Source organism: Cricetulus griseus, chromosome 3 (assembly GCF_003668045.3).
Source record: "Cricetulus griseus strain 17A/GY chromosome 3, alternate assembly CriGri-PICRH-1.0, whole genome shotgun sequence".
Taxonomy (NCBI): domain Eukaryota; kingdom Metazoa; phylum Chordata; class Mammalia; order Rodentia; family Cricetidae; genus Cricetulus; species Cricetulus griseus.
Window position 1 is genome coordinate 266,162,114 of NC_048596.1, and position 12,952 is coordinate 266,175,065.

Sequence of the window (12,952 nt, forward strand, 5' to 3'; positions counted from 1 at the left end):
TCTATGATTTTGTTGAATATGTTTTCTGTACCTTTGAGCTGTATTTCTTTACCTTCTTCTATACCTATTATTCTTAGGTTCGGAAATATAGTGTCCCATATTTCCTGGATATTTTATGTTAGGGTTTTGTTGGACTTGAGATTTTTCTTTGGTTGATGACTGTAAATCCTCTAGAAGTCTTCAACAACTGAGATTTTCTCTTCCATCTCTTGAATTCTATTGGTTATGCTCACATCTTTAGTTCCTGATCATTTATCCAGCCTTTCTATTTCCAGCATCCCTTCATTCTGTGTTTTCTTTATTTTGTCTATTTCAGCTTTCATGCCTTGAACTGTTTCAAGTGCTTCCTTCACTTATTTGGTTGTTTTTTCTTGGCTTTCTTTAGATTCTTTAAGAGATTTGTTTATTTCTTGAATTATTTTGGTTTGTCTTTGCCTCCACTTCATGTAACTTTTTGCTTGTTTTTTCTTCTATTTTTTTAAGGGATTTTCTTGTTTCCTCTTTAAAGGTCTCTATCATCTTCCTAAGATAATTTTTGAGGTCCATCTCTTCTTCATCCTCTGTGTTGGGCTTTTCAGATCTTGCTGGTGTGGAGTCCCTAGATTCTGGTGGTGTCATATTGGTCTTTCTGTTGTTGAGTATGTTCTTATTCAGTCTTCTTCCCTTGTCTTCTTCCAGTGGGTGCAGGAGGTGGTCTCTATCTCCTCTTGTCACCCGGTGGTTTGTGTGGGCCAAGACTTCAATATCTGCCTCTCTGGATGGTCTTGCCCCTCCTGGTAGTCTCCTCACTTGGTAGGGGTCTGTCCAGCGGAGGAGGGGGAAGGAAGAGTGAAGTGTTTCCAGACTCAGGGAGCTCCTCCCTGCCTCAAGATTTTGTTTTTATAATAATGCACTTTTAAGTAATTTGTTATCCATATTATCAATTATTGTCTTCTTAATTTTGAAATTTATATTGCTCATATGTGAATTGCATAGAGATCTGTCTACGAACTAGCTAAAATAGATTTTCACTTTTCTTAACGGGCATTTGTATATATTTTCCCTTCCACTTTTTTATAAGATGGAAATGAACAGTTTTACTTGTCTTTGGAAACATATATTTCCAACTTGCTTCTGTGTCTAGAGTACCAGTTAAATTTTGAGCAAAATCATTCATGAAAATGCATGAAAGCATGTCTTCATGTATTATACACATATGTGCCTTACATCCTCTTGACCTGACACTTCTAAACTATTTATTGCCTGGCTCTTAAATGTGATTAGCGTAACCTTAGTCAAAGATGATATCTGCCAGGAAAATTGGAGATTTGTCTTTTCTGGGGAAAGATACAAACTCCAACACCTCAGTAAATTTTCTATGCAACTCCTATGGTGTTTGAGTCATTTCTAGCAGTACAATCAAATGACTGAAAACCAAGAAAGAAGGCAGACAGTAAGAACTCCAGATAAAGAGTTGTGAAACAAGAAGATTTGAAGTGAAAGATAGAAATGTTATCAGATAGTTAGTCCACATGGGAAATTTTTCCAGAAATCACAATATTTATAACATTGATAAGGCAAACTGTGAAATATGATAAAACAGTTCAACACATTGGATGTTGTACAAGGTATGTCCCTCTTAATGTCATTGTTGCTGGTTTGTGTGCTATAAGATAGAAATTATTAAAGAGTTCTACTGTATACAATTTCTAGCAGAGCAGTATTGTAGTTGTGTGTACTATGTTGCTGAATATATTGATATTAGAAGAAAACTTGGCTTTTTATCAGAAGTCAGTAAAACTCAGTTTTCCATTTACCAATTTACATTTTTTTGAAAATTGGAATGATTTTCCATGGTATTTTTTACTTTATGTACCTAAGCCTTTATTTTTCTTCTGTTACATATGTTTTCCTAGTGTTATATAAACTATCATATCCATGTAGTGATCAAATGATGGCCCCACACCTGTCTAATGAGGAAGGTAATTCTTTACAGGACAGAGGGGATATTCCTGGAGTCTGTCCCTGTGCCAGAGCACATGCCAGTAACTCACCTACACATAAAAGACCACAAACCGCACAACTCTGCCCTTCTAAACATAAATCAAATGCATCCCTGGATCAATTTCCCTTTGACTTTATTTGAAAGCTGGATGAACCACATTAGCTCACATCCCAGATAAAGACCACTGTGCTACAGAGGAGAAGCTGGGGTGGGAGAAGGCAATGGTTTAATTCTGGAGAATTTTACAGAAATTCATCCTGTAGGCTACACTGTCTTGAATGCAATCAGCACTGCAAGGGACCCAGGCAAGTGAAATGCCCTCACACTATGCCTCATCAGCTGAAGGATGCTAGAGAAACTGATAAAAAAAAAAATGACTGTGCACCAGAGTTTTGGAAACTGAGAAGAAATGATGGGATTTAGAAACTTTCTTCTATGCACCATAAAACTAAGTTTTTTTTTCATTTGGAAGTGATGGTAATGATATTGTTAAATGAACGCTGTCAGGAAACTAACTTTCTAATGGGGGGGAGGAAAAATTAGGAGTTGACAGTATGTATAAAGCAACATATCCAACAACTCCAGGGCTGTCAGATGCCAAATAGTCAGTAAGCAATGAAATAGATGAGCACTCCATTGTTCACTGACTTTCCGTCTTTCCCCACCTGAGGGCCTTCACGACTGTATGCTGAGATATACTGAAGCATAATGTAATTTCATGGATGCAAATGTCCTGCTATTATAAATGCAAGAAACATAGAATGCTAAAGTTGCTTTATAGCCATAGCTTCATGTCTGCTGAGCACTTGAAATACAGCTAGCCTCTGATCATGTGACATAGCTCAGCAGGTAAACAGTCTGCCACCAAACCTGACAACCTGAGTTCACTTCCCAGGACCCAGTGAAAGGAAAGAACTGACCCCAGGTTGTCCCCTGACCTCCATAAGTGAGCTGTGGCACACATGTGCCCTGCCCACCCCCCCTCACTGCAAAGGTGTTTAAAGTATTTAAAGAAATATAGCTTATACAATTTGAGATTTGCTATAAGAAAAATAAATACTGCATGTTAAAGATAGTATAAAATATCTCAAGCATCAGGATCACAGAAATATAATTTATTTTTAAAAAATAAATATATTGGATTAAATAAGGCACACTAAACAACATAAAAATAGCACTTAGTATATATGCTGAAATAATAACATTAAATTGGGTAAAATAAAGCACCTAAAATTAATTTACCCTTTTTTTCTTTTTAAAACATAACAACTGTAAAAACTAAAAGTGTGTATGTGACTCACACTCCAATACAACAGAACAATGTTTCATGGAAGGAAAACTTGATTTTTCTAGTTGGTAGAACTACTGAGAACATCTTTTGACGCACCTGTGCCAGCTTGATCACTTTTCCAAGAGAGAGTTAAATTTCAAAACAGTAAGAGCTAAAAAGTCTCCCAGAATGAGAAAATTACATATCCATCACTACACTGAATCACTCTATTAAAGCATTATATAATTACATTGTTCTATGAGTTTGAAATCAATTCAAGAATCTCTTTAAAGTAATAAGTACTTTCTCTAAATAGTTTCTTGCTTTATGCCTCTCTAAAATCATAGGAAATCAGGACGGTAGACTTCCATAACACTTAAATAATCATATAAGGAAAATGTAAACGCAAGAAAAAGACATAGAAAATCAAATGGTTTTTCTAAGTGTTCAAAGTAACTTATTAAATATAATAAGTTTTGTACTGGTTCATCTTTTAGTATCAGTAAGTCTACAATTCACAAAAAAACAGGGAGGGGTGTAGTTCATAGCTGAAAAGCAATGACGGTGATGTACTTCCCTAACAGGATAGAATGAGATGTGGTCATCTCAAAGGGTAGCAAAGCAGGGTTCGCTGTTTGAAAAGATAAACAAAATTGACACAAACTACCCAAAATTTAAATAAACTACCCAAAAGAAAATGAGAAAAAGGCCCAAGAAATAAAATCAGAGGAGAAAATGTGGAATATTATAACAGATACCACTGAAATCCGTAATATTAGAAGGGACTATTTTGAAAACTGTATGCTAGTTAACTGGAAAATCTTGAAGAATGAACCAACAGGAATTTTTAAACCCTAAGTAGACTGATAACAAGCAATAAAATTGACCCAGTAATAAAACATCTCCTTTAAAACGAAGGGAAAAAAAGAAGAAGAAAAAAATGCTCAGAATGGGAGAGATCCATTTCTGGATTTCCACGGACATCTGAAAAAATTATTAACAATTATGATGCTTCTCAAACCCATCTATAAAATAGAGAGTGAAGAAACCCTCCCAAGACCACTTTATGAAGCTAGCATTACTCTACAAAGGCTTGACAGGGAGACAGGAATAAAAGACAACTACAGGCTAATAACTTTGATAAACACAGCTGCAAGACCTTCAATAAATACTCACAAATTGAAGTCAACAACCCATTGATCATACACTATGATCGAGTTGTTTTCATTCCAAGTATTAAAGGAATGCAAGGATTCAAGGATGCAAGCATAGTTCAACACATGCAAATCAATAAATGTTAATGCAGCATAGAAACAGAACTGAAGACAAAAATCATATGACCATTTTAACAGATGAAGGCAGCCGGGTGGGGAGAGCTTTTCAGAAAATTCTCAACATCACTGATGATCAAGAATTATTCAGATATGGAAAGATCCTATGTCATGATAATGAAAGCTATATATGACAGACCTGTGCATGACATCATAAGGGGGGCGGGGAACCACACAAATCCGTTCACAACATCATAACAGGGGTGGGGACAGAACTCTGCACAGCGTCATACGGGGGGGGGGGGACTAAAGACATCTGCTCTAAAATCAGGAGGCAGCCAAGGGCACTGAGCGCTGAAGATGGAAGCCACAGCACTGGGGGAAAGAAACAAATAAAGAAAAGGGATACAAATAGAAGAGGAGGAAGTTTATTGATCTTTGTTTGCAGATGATAAGATTCTACACTTAGAAAACCCCAAGACCCCACCAAAAGATCCTTCCAATTAATGAATCCAGCAACATAGCAGGATATAAAATGTAGTAGCTTTGGTATATGTCCAGAATGAACTTGGTAAGAAAGTAATTAGGAAATAAATCCCACTCACAGTAGCCACAAAATACAATAAAATACATTAGCACAAGCACAACCTAGGAGGTGAAAGACCTCTACAACAATACTGGTCAAACACTGACCGAAGACACTGGAAAGGGCATTAGAACGTGGGAAGACTTCTCATCTTCATGGAGTTGGAAGACACAACTATTAAATGGACATACTACCAAAAGTGTCTTATAAGAATCCCCATGAAAATATCAATGTCATTCTTAGCAGAGCTAGAAAAGCAAACCTAAAATTCACATGGAAATACAAAATCTTAAAGAAATCAATACTAAGCAAGAAGAGCAACACTAGGAGGGTTGTCATGCCTGCTTTCAAAATAGATGACAACGCCATTGTGTCAGCATGGTATGGGCATAAAAGCAGACTACAGATCAGTGGAGTGGAATAAAGGGTGCAGCCACAGACATCTGGTCTTTTCTTACAAAAGCACTAAAACATGTTGGAGATGAGACATCCTCTTTGAACAGTGTTGTGGGAAAACAAAATATTCAAAGAGAGAGAAACTAGCCCTTTATCTCTCACCTGTACACAAGGCAATCCAAGATGGATCAGAGATCTATATGTGAGATCCAAGATGTAAGAGATGCTAGGAAAAACCATAAGAGAAACAGTTCAAGATACCAACAGGTGATGATTTACTTAGAGAGGATTCTAGCAGCCAGAGAAACAAAAGCAAGGATTAACAAATGGTATTTCACAAAGTTAGGTTTCTTCATACAGCCAAGAGAACATGCAGCGACCAAACAGACAACCCACAGAATGAAGGCCAGTTCCTTGGCTTATCTGGTGAAGAATTAATGCCTAGGTTATAGAAAAAAACTAAAAAAAATAAATTAAATGAAAAAAAGTCCAACTAAATACTGTTAAATAATCTGAGCACAAACTTCTCAAAAGAAGTAAAAATGGCCCAGTTATACCAATCTTGGGCAAATATGCAAAGGATGCTCAATCGTACCACAAGGACACTTGTTCAGCTATGTTCATAGCAGTGTTAATCATAATAGCCAGTAGCTGGGAACAACCCAGACCCTCAACTGAAGAATCGATAAAGAAAATGAGGTACATCTATGCAATGGAGTATTACTCAGCAATAAAAAAAACATGACATCATGAAATTTGCAGGGAAATGGATGGAATTAGAAAAAAATCATCCTGAATGAGGTAACCCAGACCCAGAAAGACAAACATGTACTCACTCATAAGTGGATATTAGCTGTTAAGTATAGGATAACCAGGCTACAATCCACAGCCTCAGAGAAGCTAGGTAACAAGGAGGGCCCAAAGAGAGACTCATGGACTTCCCTGGGAAGGAGAAATAGAAGAGATTTTCTAGGTAAACTGGAGGGGGCAGTGGGAGCATGAGGAATTGGGTTGCACTGATTAGGGGACAAATGGGGAGAATAATGAAGGGGTTATCTTGATTGGGTGGGAGCATTTTGGGGTTAGGGAGAAAGCTGGTGCCAGGGAAACTCCCAGGAATCCACAAGAATGACCCCAGCTAAGACTCCTAGCAGTAGTGGAGAGGGTACCTGAACTGGCCCTCTTCTATAATCAGATTGGTGACTATCCTAATTGGCATCAGAGAACATCCATCCAGAAACTGATGGAAACAGATGCAGAGATCCAGAGCCAAGCACTGGGCCAAACTCCAGGAGGCCTGCCGAAGAGAAGGAGAGGAGGGAGGAAGGATTGTATGAGCCGAAGCAGGGGTGTCAAGGTCATGACAGGAGAACCTACAGGGACAGCTGACCTGAGCTTCTGGGAGCTCTGAACCAACAGCTAGGGAGCTTGCATGGGATGGATCGAGGCCCTCAACATGTGGGTGACAGTTGTGTATCTTGGTCTATATGTGGGGCTCCTAGCACTGAGTGGGATCAGTGGCACTTGAACTGGCTTTTGGGAACCTATTCCCCATTAAGGGATGCCTCACCCCACCTTGATGCGAGGAGGGGGGAGCTTTGTCCTGCCTCAACTTGATGTGCCATATTTTGTTGACTCCCGTGGGAGGCCCACTCCTTTCTGATTGGAGACTGAGGAGTAGTAGATGGGGAGGGGGAGGTTGGGGGAGGGGATGGTTGGAGAGAAGGGAGGGGAGAGTGTGGTCAGTATGCAAATGAATAAAAAATAATAAAAAATACCTTAGAACAAAAAACGAAGTAAAAATTGCCAATAAATATATGAAAATGCATGATATATTTATCTTCAGGAAAATGCAAGACAAAGTACCCTGAGATTCCACCTCACTCTAGTTACAATGAGTATTAGCAAATAAACGAATGAATGAATAACAGATGTCATGGAGAAAGAACCCTTATACGTTCTTACTGGGAATATAAATTATTACAGCCATTCTGGAAAGCAGTAAGGTGTTTACTCAAGAAAACTGGAAATAGGGAATCTGGGGAGATGGCTCATTTGGGGCAGTGCTTGTCCTGAAAACATGAAGAACTGAGTTCTGGTCCTCTGTACCCACATGGAAGGTGAGTGTAACAGCAGGCACTAGTAATTCCAGTGCTGGAGAGGCAAAGACAGGCAGATCCTTGGAGCTCGTTGGCTAGTCAGTCTAGCCAAGTCGGTAAGCTCCAGGTGCACATGTATGTAGGCATGTGCACACATGTGCAAACACACACCCACATATATACACACACAAGCAAAACTAAACATAGATCCGTCATATGAATAAGATACAGCACTCATGAGTATCCATCTGGAGGAAATGAAGACAGCATACACAGGACATATTTGCAGCCATGTTTATTAAATTTACCAACCATCACCAAGAAATGTAATTAGCCAGTGTACCAAGTAATAAATGTACAGGTAAAGAAAATACAGCATGTGTATACTCTTAAATACTATTCAAGATTTTTTAAAAAATGTGTCATTTTCAGGAAAATGGATGGAGCTAAAGAACACCATGCCAAGTGAAATATGCCCGACATGGAAGGATGGAAATAACTGACTTGTGCTCCAGCATGGATTAAACTAGACACCATGCTAAGTGAAAGAAGCCAGCCACAGAAGGAAAGTACACTGTATGTGTGCCACTCCAGGTTTTGTCAGATATTTAACTGAACAACACATGGGAGTCAGTATTACTGACATCTACTTAGTGGTGTATTTATGTTCTTTATAACTCCCATTGCAGGCATTTGTAGACACTGAAAAATGTGTGCGTGCGTGCGTGCGTGCGTGCGTGCGTGCGTGCGTGCGTGCGTGCGTGTGTGCGTGTGTGTCAGGGCACACATGTGATCAGAGGACAATTTTCAAGAGTTAGCTCTCTCTTTCCATTTCAGGTTGAACTAAGTCAAGCTTGAAAGCAAGCAATCTAACCAGCTCAGTCATTTCAGCCATGCCAGATATTTTCATTGAGATGTAGATCGTACGGCATAAGTTTACATTGTATAAAAGTAGGCAAGAGACTGGAGAGATGGCTCAGTTAATGAAACGCTCGCCACACAAACAGGAGGACCTAAGTGCAATCCCCAGCACCTGTGCAAAAATCTGGGTGCTGTGATAGTGTCTAATCCCAGCCCTGCAGAAGCAGAGACCAGAGGATCTCTGGGACTGGTCTAGTCAAATCCGTGAGCTCCAGGTTCAGTAAGAGACCCTGTCTCAAAATAGTAAGCTAGAGTGTGATTTAGGAAGGCACATGACATCAGCCTCTGGCTTCCACACACATGGGCTCAAACAACCACACGTATGGATAAATGCAGGCAAAACTATATACATATGCACATGGGAAAAAAGAATAGAATTCAGTTTCCTGTAGTATATCTGCAATTGTCCAAGTGCCACCAATTTTTAATTCTAGAACATCTTCTTAGTAACCCCCTCAAAATAACAAAACAAGACAAAACTACAGACCTGTGTTACTTCTCTCAACTCTAATCAAAGATGGACAAAAAAACAGCTTAAAGAATGAAGGATCTGTTTTGGTTTACAATTTTAGAGTTAATTCATCACAACTAGGGAGACAAGGGCAGCACAAGTAGACAGCTGCTAGATATAACAAGCCAGCGCTCAGAAAACAGTGAGAGGTGATTATTACTGTTCATCAGACTTCATCTTTCCCCTTATTTGGCCAGAAATACATCCCAGGTCATGTCACCCTTCTCCAGGGAGTGTCTTCCTTTCTCAGTTAAACCTCCTCAGATAACACCCTCATGGACACACCCAGAGGTGTGTCTCCTAGGTGACTCCAAATCTAGTAGACAAGATGGAGATGAACCATCTCAATATTCATTGTTTCTCACCATTGCCTTCTTTTCCCAGTCTGTGGAAACCACCAACTGACCTCTGCCTTCATGGATTTGTCTACTCTACACACTGAATATGAGTGAAATCATACAAAGCCAATTCTAGAACACTCTGTCAGGAACATGTCCGCTTGTCATTCTTTCCCTTTCAGATTGCTACCTTATTCTTTTGTCCTCATTGAGAAGTGCAGAGGGCTTCTGCTCCAAGGGATAAGTCATGGAATGACAGTGAGAACTATGTCAGAACCTTTCCAGTCAAACTTGGAGAGTGCCCTAGGTAGCATTGTCAATTTGTCACAGCCTAGAATCACCCGAGATTGGAAGATGCCCATACTTGTGGGCATGTTGACAGGAAGTCTTGGTACTTAATTGATGCCCGAGTGCCTAACCCACTGTGGGCGTGCCACCCCAGGCACGTGAGTCTAGGCTGTATAGGAAAGCTAACTGAGCATGAGCCTGTGAGTGAGCAGCAGAGACTGAGTCGGCCAGCAGTGTGCCTCAATGCCTCTTGCTCTCAGGTTTCTGCTTGAGTTCCTGCCCTGACTTCCCTCAGTGAGGGATGATGACCTGGAAATAGAAGCTAAAACAAACCCTTTCATACCCTAAATGCTTTCAGTCCTAGTGTTTATCACAGCAACAGAAAGGCAATGAGAAAAGACGGCAAACGCTCCATCATCACATTCTCTTGGACCTGTCTACCTTCTAGAGACAGATTAAAGGTGTTCAGACATGGTTGGCTCACACACACTAACACACAAAATGATACTTGCCTTCTGCTTACTTCCAAAGCCAAGAACTGGAAGAGCGAGTGAACTATGCCTGCTATGAGTCTTCAGATACACCAATGAATGCTGCCATGACTCATCCCTGTCGAGTGGTTTCCAGAATACAGGGTGACAGTCCTCACTCTAGTAAAAGGGAAAGAGCTGGGATTTGGGGCACTAACACTGCATTTGGGCAGATAGATGAAAAGCTCTTTCCAGAATGTGCCCTTATGTAATAGACAACCCCCCTCCACTGATAAATGCCAGTTTTCCAGTGGACCATAGAAAATTGTCTATTTTGGGGCCACTCTGTGGGAGTCCACAAAGTTCTTGCTTGTGTTGTGAAGAACCATGGAAATTCGAGTCTGTGTCAGAATTTGCTGTCATTTGCAGCCAGTTCTCTGTCTTGAGTGAGTGGGTGGGTGGGTGGGTGGTGGATGGTGATGAAAATCTCTCAATGGAGATTTGGAATAGGATCAAAATAAATGAAAGGCTTGTGCTGTTGCTATTCTTAGGACCCTGGATGAAGACAGCAAGGGAATGATGAAGCATTCTGCCTGACAGCTACTTCCTGACACTGGTTGCTTGTAGAGTTTTGGTTACTCACCGTTGCAGTCTTTATTAGCTCCCTATCAGGATTCTTGCAAAATATCTGAACAAAGAAGACGTGGGATGCTGGAATCAGTATGAATGAAAAGCAGGAGCTATTAGATCCTAAGATATGGGTTTTTAAGAATCATCTTTTATTGTTATTTTTTGTGTGGTGTGAGTGTGTAGTATGTACTTTTGCGTGCGTGTGTGGGTGGGTATGTTTGTGTGCATGTGATGTGTGTGTGTATAGAAGGCAGAAGATAACTTCAGATACCCTGTGTTGGTCCCCACCTTATATTTTGAGACAGGGTCTCTCCCTAAACCTAGCACTTGTTATTTCCACTGAAATGGTTAGCCAGCAAGTCTTCCTGTCTCCCCTCCCCCTTCAGTATTGCAGGCGTGTGCTACCACACTGGGTATCTAATCCCAAGTCCTCACAGTCACTTGGCAAGCACTTCACCCACTGAGCCATCTCCACAGCCTAAGAACCATCTTCTAGACCAACTCACATAGAATACAAATGCTCAGAAATTTGCTCCTGCTCCTAGAAATCTTATCAAGCATGGAGCATAGCTGGATGGCACTGAAGCAGTAACAGCCCTTCTGGAAATGAAGAGTGGCCTGGTCCTACTTTATAGATCTTCTTGGCATTTTTTTTATGAGACTGCAGTAAATCATTCAAGACTGTCTGAAGATTGGCTTCTATTGCATAGAGAATGGGTTTCACTGTAAGAAATCCATCACTTATTCATCAAAAGGGTAAACTTGGGTTTTCACCCCAGGATTCCTCTTCCTCATCCAGGTCAAAAGCTAGAGTCAAACATCTTATTCCCTTCTGGGCCACAGATGCTGCCCTGGCCTGTTTACCACTGTCTCCTCTGGCATTTCTCACATGTCCTAGTGATGCTATTTCATCCACTTTCATGTCATAAACCTGTAAATCAAGGATCCAGATGCTCTGAAAGTCAACGCCAGGAGTGAAAACTCCACATGCAATCTCAGGCAATGGGTCAAAATCCAAGTTCCCTATGAAGCTGGTGAGGGCTGGAGAGATGGCCCGGCCATTAGGATCACTTGCTGCTCTTCCAGAGGACCAGAGTTCAGTTCCCAGCAGTCACATCAGCCACTCACAACCCCCTATAGCTCTAGCTCAGTGTCCTCTTCTGGTGCTCGAATGTTTGTGTCATTTGTGCACACACACACACACACACACACACACACACACACACTAATTATAATAATCTGTTTTTATTATCTTATTTTTAATTTAAATTAGAAACAAGCTTCATTTACATGTCAATCCCAGCTCCCTCTCCCTCTGTGGGGGTTCCATGAGGCCTTCGATGGGGGATCTTTAAAGTCTGTCATATCATTTGGAGCAGGGCCTAGACCCTCCCCTGTGTGTCTAGGCTGAGAGAGTATCCCCCCTTTTATGTGGAATGGGTTCCCAAAGTCCATTCATGTACTGGGGATAAATACTGTCCACTACCAGAGGCCCCATAGATTAACCAGACCTTCAAACTGACATCCTCATTCAGGGGGTCTGGAACAGTCCTATGCTGGTTTCCTAGCTATCAGTCTGGGGTCCATAATCTGTTTTTAAAACCTGTAAAATGATGCTTGAACTATGTCTATGACATGTATGTAAAAAATAAATGAACATTGTATTGAAACTTTGGGCTGTGTTCTCCAAGCATCTCATTCTGTTTGTACAAATATTCCCAAGATAGGGGGAGGGAATCTGAAACTGGGCTCCAAACATGTTGGATAAGGGAACTGGGAAAAATCTTCTACATTATAAATAAGAACTCACTAAAGTTACAATAAATGATTGGATTATTTGTGTATTTGCTGATTTTTAAAAATATAAAATATAACCTCTCTAAATTATTTATTTGGATGGATGGATGGATGGATGGATGGATGGATGGATGGATGGATGGATGGAGATAAGGTCTCCTGTATCCCAGGCTAACCTCAAATTCACTAACCCTTTCAAGCTCCTAGAGCAGTAATTTCTTGCCAATAGACCCTACTCCTTAAAGGTTTCACCACCTCCCAGTAGCTTTATCACGTTGGGACCAAGCCTTCAACATTTAGGTGTAGCCAGCCCCTAAGTAGGCGTGAGGCCATTCAAGATCCAAACCATGGCACTTTCTCTGATGCCCTGCCCACACACTCAGTTGAACCA